Source organism: Lontra canadensis, unplaced genomic scaffold (assembly GCF_010015895.1).
Source record: "Lontra canadensis isolate GAN:19392208 unplaced genomic scaffold, GSC_riverotter_1.0 scaffold138, whole genome shotgun sequence".
Classification (NCBI taxonomy): Eukaryota; Metazoa; Chordata; class Mammalia; order Carnivora; family Mustelidae; genus Lontra; species Lontra canadensis.
In genome coordinates this window covers 66,587-76,370 of record NW_022631132.1, presented here as the reverse complement: position 1 = coordinate 76,370, position 9,784 = coordinate 66,587, and the positions used below count along the sequence as shown (strand labels likewise).

General features: G+C 54.8%; 1 protein-coding gene across 2 annotated transcripts in view; it reads left to right on the top strand.

Annotated features, from left to right (window-relative positions):
- ELF4 (E74 like ETS transcription factor 4) overlaps positions 1–9,784 on the top strand; it is a 41,337-nt gene that overhangs the window by 16,573 nt on the left and 14,980 nt on the right. The window lies entirely within an intron of this gene.

Below are 9,784 nucleotides of genomic sequence, written 5' to 3'. Positions count from 1 at the left end.
GGCTTGTAACCAAACCCTGGCCCTGGGTTTGCACTCCAGATGTAGGGAGGGGCTGGCAGAATCCCAGGTGCATATCCAGATGTTGTCTCCAAGGCCTCCTTGGTGTCCCCCATGCCAGCTGTGAAGCAGTATTTACTCCAAATTGCAGGGCTGAAGAAGCAGGACTGTGTGGGGCCCTATCACTGGGGCACTGGGTCCTATTTGCCCTGGGAGGGGTGTGTGGAGGGCGAGGGGATGGGGAAAAGAGAGACTTTGTTCTCGAGACAGGAGGCCTGCCTGGGCAGGGCTCTTGGCCTAAGTCGCAAGAGGATGACCTCTAGAACCGAGAGGTATCAAGACCATCTTCCCATTCATTTTTTGTTGGCTCACCCAGTACCATCATGTCTAGGGGTCCCCTTAGCTTCTCCTACTGCTTCTTGGACCTCACGGAACAATATTACCATAGGGGGACCAGAGAGATTGTGTCTTTCCACTCCTAGGCCCCCATCCCAGGCATCAGGGCTTCTAGAACTATTACCATGTAATTGTAACCTGTCCTTAGGAGGACCGGCAGCTAGGGAGAGGTCCAGGGCCTCAGGCTTCTATTGCTCCTCTGACCCTTTGCCTTGGGAAGGCCTGGCAGAGATGGTCACATGCCTGCAGGATCCCTGTCGGGCACATAGCCCCAGTGCTAGGAGCTCCAACCTTGCAAGGGCAACTGGGAGGTATTTACAAGTGCAAGTCACGACACTGAATCACTAGCAGCTATGGAATGTGATAGCTTCCTGTTCCATCACCCAGAAAATGCCGCTACCCTTGACCCACATGTACTGTAATACTTTGCTCTCCATTGTTGTCTCTGTCCATTGGTGCTGAGGACAAAATTATGCAAAATTGTCAAGTGGCATTGCTTTCAGTGTCACCTGGCCCTCCCAGTTAACGCTTACAGTCGGCCTGCTTTCCCCCAGGCTCTTGCCACAGTCCATCCCTCCATCCGGAGCCACCCGGGGCTCATCCTCAGCCCAGGTGGACATTGCCCTGAGCACACAGTCCAGTCTTTTCGTCAGTCCTGGAAGGCCAGGCTCATTCTGCACCCGCCTCCTCAAGGCGGTAGCTAAGTAAGGTGATAAACCCACTTCTCATCCTCTAACTGGAGAGGGTTTGGCGGAGACAGCCCCAGCTCCTTCCCAGTCCCAAGTCCCCCAACCCAGGCAGGCTGGCAGTGGAGCTGTTGGGGCGTCCCCTTGTGTAGACAGCTGTCTCCTCAGCCTTCCTGTGAGGGATCGTCCCCCCTCCCCCGCAGGGCCCCTCCCCTCTCTGCACTCTCTGACCTGTGTGGGGCAGGGGCGGGGCAGGAGGGCCTGCAGGCCCTGAAGGGGAAACTGCTGAAACCCCTGGGACAGGAAGTGGCAGAGAGGGGCTGTTTCCTCTGGCAGAGCAGGGGTGCGGTGAGAGCTGGCCCTATCCCCTACTTGACTGCTTGTCTGCGTGGGTCCTGGGAGGCTGGGGAGAGCTGAGCGCCCTTCTTTCCCTTGGCTCCGCCCCCACAAAAATGGATGCTTCTGGCCCACCAGGTCAGAGGGGCTGGGGAGGGGGGATGGCTCTCAGAGGAAGCCATCTCTATTTTGATGGGAGAGGACTTTAGAAAGAAGGGCAGACAGGTCAGCGAGAAGGGAAGGGTGGGGAGGGGCAGGTGAGTATGGGGTGAGGGGGGGCCCACAATGGCAACGGAAAACCACAGTTGGGCAGGGGAGCCTTCTGTAAGCTCTTACTCTGAGAGAAGATCATCAGGACTGTGTCTGCTCAAAACTGTGTGAGTTGGAAATGCAATAAATTGCTGACTGTGACTCATACAGCTAGAAAGGGCCTTAGACCATCCAGTCCGACCCCCTCACTGGGCAGCGGAGGAAACTGAGGCCCACAAAGCTGAAATGACTTGCTCAAGGTCCCAGCATGGGCAGAACCCAGCCAGGATTTTCTTTCTGATGAAAATCTGCCCAGTTTGTGTTTGGTGTTCACGCGTCCTTCCTGGTGCTCCTGAGTGCTCCATGACGTTCTTCTCAGAAATGAGCTTAATCAATCTATTCACACTGGAGGGGAGTGAAGCCTTTAGTCCAGGAGCCAGTAAACTTTTCCTGCAAATAGACTGTAAATATTTTAGGCTTTGTGGCCCATAGGGACTCTGTCACAACTCAACTTACAATGCAAAAGCAGCCAGAGATGATAGGAAAACGAATGAGCATAGCCGCATTCCAATAAAACTTTATTTGTGGACACTGAAATTTGAACTTCGAATAATTATCATGTGGGATGAAATATTATTTGTCTGTTTATTTTTTTGTCCTAGTCATTAAAAAATGTAAAACCCATTCTTAGCTCATGGGCCATCCAAAACAGACAGTGGGCTGGATTTGGCATGCAAGCCCTAGTTGGCCAATCTGTACTTCAGTAACTAAGAAGTAAATCTAAGGTGTCGGGAGGAGGGGGAGAGAATATACTTGTTGGGGAGGAAGCAGGTAAGGCTGTGAAAAGGAGGTGACATTTGCTTCAGATCTTGACCACTGTGTGGGAATTGGAGCTGCAGAAATTGGGGAAGGGCACAGCAGGCCTAGGGCATGGTGTGAACAAAGGCACGGAGGTGGGGAAGTTGCTGCAAAAGTTAAATGTGTTCTGCACATGTGTGGCTTCATTGTTATTTGCCAGCCCTGGGTCTTTGGCTGCTGTCTGTTCTCACCAGAGGAAAGGGTTGGCTGTATTGAGGACACCGAGAGACAGTGAAGAGGGGAAGAAGAAAGGTCACCTGGGAGTCATAGCAACTGGCTGTGTGAACTTGGGCAAGTCATTTTTCCTCCCTCGGGAGCTTGGTGTTTGCAGTTGGATGATAGGATGGATAAATGCCATGATCTTTCAGGTCCCTTTTAACTTTGATATCCTAGGACTCTGAGTTAGGAAGAGGCTTTGAGTAGTGTGGGTGAGGGGGAAGGAGGAACCCCAGGAGTCTGTGGTGACATCAGAGCTGAAGCTGCCCACACCCTGATGGGCTGTCTTTCCACCTCTGTCCTGCACGCTCCCTTGCGTGCAGGCAACACTGGATGGTCCTTTGCTTTTGTTGGCCTGGGAAGTGGCCTGTGGTGGTGGGGCGGGTGTTGGGGGATGGGCATTTGGAAGGGACACCCAAGCAGGCAGCGAACCCAGCCCAGCCCTTGCCGTCTGGGGGATTCCCAGACCTGAGCAAAGAGCCTCCGCATCAGTTTCTAGGACACGGGCTGGCAGGGGCCTTGACAAAGAACACTGTCCCTTCAATAAAAGTTATCTGACTTAATATCCTGTTGGTGCCAAGTCACAGATTAGCCCAGCTTCTAAAAAACCCACTAATGAATTTAATTAGTCTCTGGTCAGTGTTTCTTTTTTTTTTATTTTAAAGATTTTTATTTATTTATTTGACAGAGAGAGAGAGATTACAAGTAGGCAGAGGGAGAGGGAAGCAGGCTCCCCGCTGAGCAGAGAGCCCAATAAGGGACTCAATCCCAGGACCCTGAGATCATGACCTGAGCCAAAGCAGAGTCTCAACCCACTGAGCCACCCAGGTGCCCCCTGATCAGTATTTCTGTTACCCCTCTCCCCCTGCCAATGGAAGCAAGCAGGCCTTCCTGGGGGCAAGGGTGGGGTGTGTACCGTTTGAGGCCACCTTTCATTCATTACATGCCACTTTCTGCCACAGTCTTGTATCTGGGATGGCAACCTCACTGGCCAGGCCTGTCCTTTGACCACTAAAGGCCTGTAGAGGTCCCTCCTGCTGATGGTGTGTGTTTGTGTGTGTGTGTATGTGTGTGTGTGTGAAAATGACTCTCCAGGTCCTCTTTTTTTCACCTGGGTTTTTCAAAATAATCCCAAATTCAGAATGTCCAAGGTGAGCTCATCTTCTTGCTGTATTTCCTGTTTCCATCACTTCTTTTCTTTTAGCAGTCTTTCCAGTAAGAGCAGGCTCCACATCTTGGGGTCCCTACAACTACTGTATTACCCTATACTCTGCCATTTTATTCCCTTGGGTGGCTCTGGGCCTCACCTCCTGGGTTCCAGCTGCCCCACTGGGTCTCCTTCCATCTACTCCACTCATACACTCAGACCAAACGGATCTGCCTAAAGAACTGCTTGCCTTAGGCCCCTCCCTTGGTCTAGAATCTCCAGGAACTCCAAGTAGCTGTCTATGTTAAGTTCATATTCCACCACCTGGTGGATCTTGGGCCTCTGCACTTACCCAGCTGATTTCTCTGACCTCCCAGCCAGCCTCTCTCCCCCGTAGCCAAGCTGGTTTCCTCTCTGTCCCATGAGGTTTATAGTTGTTGGTCATGTCCTCCCTCGCCTTCGTCTCACCCCATTATCTCCATGTCCCTGTCTTCCTGTCCATCCAGGTAAAGAGATGCTGAATATTTGACGAGTGAGTATAGTCAAAAGGACACAAATCAGACCAGGAAATTGAAAAACGTGTTTGAGACAGAACAGAGAGTTTTCACGTACATTAACTCACTGGCCTTGCACGACAACCCTTTGAGCTAGGGAGGATGTCCCCATTTCACAGAGGAAGAAGGTCACCTGGCCAAACCCCAAGGCAAAACTGGATCTTCTCACGGAGAGGATCATGCCCTTATGATCTGCATAACTTCTGGGGTCCCCTCCTAAGCTGTAGCTGGTGGCCCACCATACTGGGGTTCAGTAGCTGCTCTGGACTAGGCTTTGCCTTCTTTTCTGTAGCGTGTTCTTGTATTGGTCTGGCTTCCTCTTCCCAGAAGAGCTTTGTGACTCTCTGGGCAGGTCCCTGGAGCGGTAGAGATGAGGATGTGGTGGCCGCAAGCACCTCCAGGGGGTGCTCTTTGGGCTTTCTCAAGCAAGGCCCCTGGGAGTCAGCTGGGGAAATAGGTTCACTTTGTCAGTAACCCTTCCCCCCATCCCCCCACCCCGACCCTCCTCCCCTGCTGGGGCTTCTGTAGAGCTCTTCTTGCCACATAACCACAACCCCAAGGGCTGGGGTGGGGTGAAGGTGATGAGGACTGGGGACTGGGAGCCCCTCTCCAACCAAGCAGCCTGCCCCTCTCTGCGGGGGGGGGCGCCCCCAACCCCTGCCAGGAGCCAGCCTCTACTACACCAGCAACTGGAAGCCTCCAGCCCCACCCCATCTATGTTCTGGAGCCAACGGGGGACTTCCGGGGGCTTCACAGGGGCCCTAGGCCCCCTTTGCTCTCTGGGAGGTCACCTGAAACTCATCTTATGGATGAGTGATTTTTAATTTCCAAAGTGCTTTCCCACCACCGTCTTCATTCACCCGAGACTCCCCAGTGAGCATCTGCTAAAGCTGGCTTAACCCTCAGCCCTCCCCCACTGTAAGGATGACAGAAACCACAGCCCAGAAAGATGGCTGACTTTTCCAGGGTCTCAAAGCTGGTTGGGATACAGCCAGGAGAGAGGGGGCTTCCTTCCTCCTCCCTGCAACCTGGACAGCGCCCACGGTGGGGCGAGCTTAGGGTCTCCTGGAGAAAGGGGAAGGGGGCTGCCCCCTCCTGCAGCCCTAATCCCCCCCTCCGCTGGGACAGCTCAGGGCCTGGGAATGTAGAGGCTAGACGGGCGCTGCGAAAGGACGAGGGCAGTTGGAGATGAGCTCTGGGCCTCCCTCACCATCGGAGCTGTGGCAAGCCCTACAATGGAGGCGGGCAGTGACCCAGGGCCAAGGAAGGAAACTGGGTTTCTTGTAAATAAGCAAAGAGAAGCCCCAACCAACGGGGCTTGCAAAACCTTTATTTTTTTCCTCCCCCTTCCTGATTTCATCTCAGATGGAGGGGATGGTGAAAAGAAAGGAATAGAGGAGAAGGAGCTGACAAAATAGTTGTGGCTGGGGCCCCTTCACTGGGCGTCTGCTCAAGGAGGAGGGCTCTGCTCGCTGGTCAGAGTCAAGGCTGTGGGGGAGTCCCACGGGTGGATTACTTCTGCTCAGTCCGTGGCTACAGCCTGGACCCCTGGCTCTGGCCCTCTGGCTCTTAAATACAGCCCACTGGTCACGTGGGGCAGCATGCAAATTTGCTTCTGGATGACTATTAGCCAGAGGAGGGGCTGTTTTTAAGTAGAGGGTACAGCTGTTCCTGGGGTAGTTTCCATTTTGTTTGTGGTTGTGGGGGAGGGGCGTTGAGAGAGTGGGAAATGGCATGGAGGAAATTGTCACTTCCTTTCCAGAGAATTCCAGAAAGGTTTCATGGAGGACTGGGTATTTCAGGAGTGAGAGCTGGCTCTGAGAGGATGAGGAACTGGAGAAGGAGAACTCTGTTTGTGGCCTGGCTGACCATCGGCCCCCATGTTTCCTGGCGTGCGTGGAAATGCCCCGGGTGTTACTAGCAATTCTGTGAGAGCCACTGGCTCAGCTGAACGGGTGTAGATTTAAACTCCCTCCACAGAGACCGTGGATGTGGCTTTCACATAGGGGCTGCTTCCTGTATGCAGAGGAGGCCCAGATGGGTGGGTGCTGGACACCGCCTGACGTGCTCCGGTGACAGCCCCAGAAAGGGTCTGTACATCTGAAGGGGGCCCAGCTGTGATGACGCAGGAGCAGCCCAAACCACTTCTATTTGGCTATTTTGGTTTTGAAATGCAGTCAGAACCACAGTGAGCCGAGGTGTGCATTTGCGTCGCTTGCTTGCTCCCTCCTGTGGCATGCATTCGCTCACACACGGTGTCAGGGGCCATCTGCTCTCCAGACACTGTGCTTTCAGTGCAAGTAGGACAGGCCCTAGGAGCCAGGGATCCTGCTGTGGCCTCCAGGGGAGTGAAGGGAGTGGAGCTCTTGCCACCCTGGGAGCCGACTCTGACTGGAGCCAGCTGTGATCTGTACAGGGATGGGGCTGGTGGGGAACTTCCCAGGCACTTCTGTGACTTGAACGGAGTGTCTGTGTGTACCCACCTAGCACCCTGCTCACCATCAAGGCAGTGTCCGGGGCTCTAGGCCACTGAAGCTGTGTCTCAGCATGTCTGTGAGGACATTAGGGAGGAGTGCCCCTGGTGTGGGCCTCTCTGGCCTCCAGCAGGGCGGGCCTTCTGTGGTGGTGGTTTTTTTGGTTTCAGGTTCCTGGGAGAGGGAGGTTATTTTGAGGGACTTAGTTGCGGGTGGGGGGGGTTCACTCCTCTGCCGGGGAGAGTGAGTGAACATGCAAATGAGCCTCTCCCCACCTCTCACTTTCAAATCCTCAAACATCTGAGGGGGGAGGGGCAAAACTTTCTGGACTGGAAGGTTCCATGGTGGGGCTGGGATGGGAGTTTTCTTAGCCTTGGCCAAAAACATAGGACAGCTACTTCCTAACCCCTAGCTGGAGGCTGGAGGTTTGGACAGAACGGGACACCAGGCTCAGCCTTGGGTCCTGGGTGCAGCAGTCTCGCAATGCCCCCAACCCTGGGTTGGCAGAACCCTCACCAACCAGGTCCTGAATTTAGATGCTTAGATGTGTGGACACTTAAAGAATGCAGTCGGATTAGTCTCTTCCGCTATTGCAAAGCTCTCTGCACCGATGGCCAAGGAAGGATTCCACCCAGTACGGTGTGGGGCTGCCTTCCGTCCTCCACCACCTCCATATTCTGCGGCTGGCGCATTTTTCTTCCCGGGAAGCATAGGATTTTGGCTTTTCGGTGGCCCGGGTAGTGGGGAGCAACAGTGGCAGCCCGTCCCAGCCCCCCTCACCACAGCTTGCTGGAGCCAGCACCAGCTCAGCTCTGTCCTCCTTCTTCTCACGAAGGCAGGCGTGGAGGAGGAGGAGCCCACGACGGAGTTTTGTGGCGCTGCTGGCCCGACCAGGGCAGCCCCTTGACGCACACATCCCCACGCTTGGGGCACACGAGCACACCCTGCATGCAAGTAAATCTGTGGTGTGTTTGCACACCCACAGTGACAACTCCCATCGTAAATTACAGTGCAGAACTACACAGCTGTAACACACACACACACACACAGGGCACACAACACCCACCCCACAACCCATGTATACGTGGATATACGTTTTTTAGAGAGGGAAGGAGGGGGAGAGGCAGAGGGAGAGGGAGAGAGGGTATGTTAAAGCAGACTCCCTGCTGAGTACGGAGCCTGCGGGCAGGACAGCCCTGAGATAGTGACCTGCGCTGAAATCAAGAGTCAGATGCCTAACTGACTGAGCCAACGCAAGTGCCCCATGTGGATTATACTTCTTGCCCAGAAAATACACCTCACCGGTACTGACTGACCAGTAGCATTCATTCATTCGTTCGTTCGTTCATTTATTAGTTCATTCATGTGTTTGTTCTGCAAACATAAATCGAGTGTCTGCTACAGGTGAAGCACAGTGTGGGGTGCTAATGTTTTGCTGATGACCAGCACAGTTGTCCTTGCCTTCAAGGAAGCCACTGCCTCATGGGGGAGGTCAGAAAGGTGCATGGAAGGTCCGTAGGCAGAGAGCACCAGTGAACTCGCCAACGTGAAGTGCTGATCTGTGAAAACAAGCCGGAGATGAGCAAACCTGGAGGGAAGGGCTGCCTCGGAATGACGTCGTTGGGGGGAGAGGGGGCAGACACCAGAGTTTCGTGTTTAGACAAAGTGGGATTAGGTGAAAGTGATCCCTTTCATTTGATTAGTATGAGAATGCTTCCTGGGGGCAGACAGCCGGCCTGAGGGAGGGAGGGCCTGAGGGAGGGTGGGGAGCTGCGGAATGCGGGCCTAGGGGCGCTTTGGCTAGAGGAGACAGACCTTCCAAGCATAAATGGCCCTGGGAGGCTTCTCAGGCAGGCCACAGGAGACCGGGTCACAGGCAGGGCCGGGTGGGGGTAGGGTGGGGTGGGAGGGGTGGAACTCAGGCCAGACCGCGTTTTCCCCAGGGCCTCCTCTTCGTCCTAGCAGGGCTGTCTCATTCACCCAAAGGGAAACTCAGACCTGACAGGTTGAGTGGAGCGACTTCTTGAAGTTTTGTGTTGGGGGGCCGGTGGAAAGGTGCGGGGGTGAGGGTGGGGGTGGGGAGCGGGCGGAGCCAGCCCTGTGGGCTAACGGAAAGGAAGTGGGAGAGGCCTGGGTGTCTCCTGTGGGGGAGAGCGGTCATCAGAGAGGTCACCCGTGGTCCTCCTCCCTTTCCTCCCCTTTTCCCCCTCTCTGAAGTTCCTCATTTCTTTCCGGGCCAGGAGAAGAAGGCTTTGCCACCCTGGCACTGCCAGACGTGGAGGGAAGGTGTGTCAAGGAGCTAGGAGTCAAATGTGTCGCTCCTGCTGTGGTGCGTGGACTGAGTTCTTCAGGCGTTCGTGGTTGAGCCGGGCTGTTCGTAGACCCACCCCATGTCCACACACATGAGGATACCATTAAAAACAACCCTAAGGGCCAAAGCTGTGGTACCTGGGGGTGGCAGGCCTGGTGATTGAGAGGAGAGGAGTAGAGCAGGCTGGCAGGAAGGCCATGGGAGTAGGAGCTAGGCTTTGGGAGGTAGGCACGGGTCGGCCACAGCAAACAGCTGGAGGCCCCAGGCGCCTAGGGGGCATGCTGTCAGTGCCTCACGGGGGACAGGGGAGATGTGTGGGCTGCAGCAGACAGGTTTCCTGGAAAAGGTTGGGGGGGGTGCCTGAGCCAGCCCTGGAGGATGAGGAAGGCTCTGTGGGCCCTTCCCCGAGCTAAGGCTCCTCTCAACTTCCCAGGGTGACAGTTCAGTCTTGAAACTGAAAGCAAAGCTGAGGCAAGAGCGTGAACCCACACAAGGCACAGAAGCCATCCTCTCCAGCGGGGGGCAGTGGTGGCGGGGTGGCGATAAGTGCCCAGGGCCTA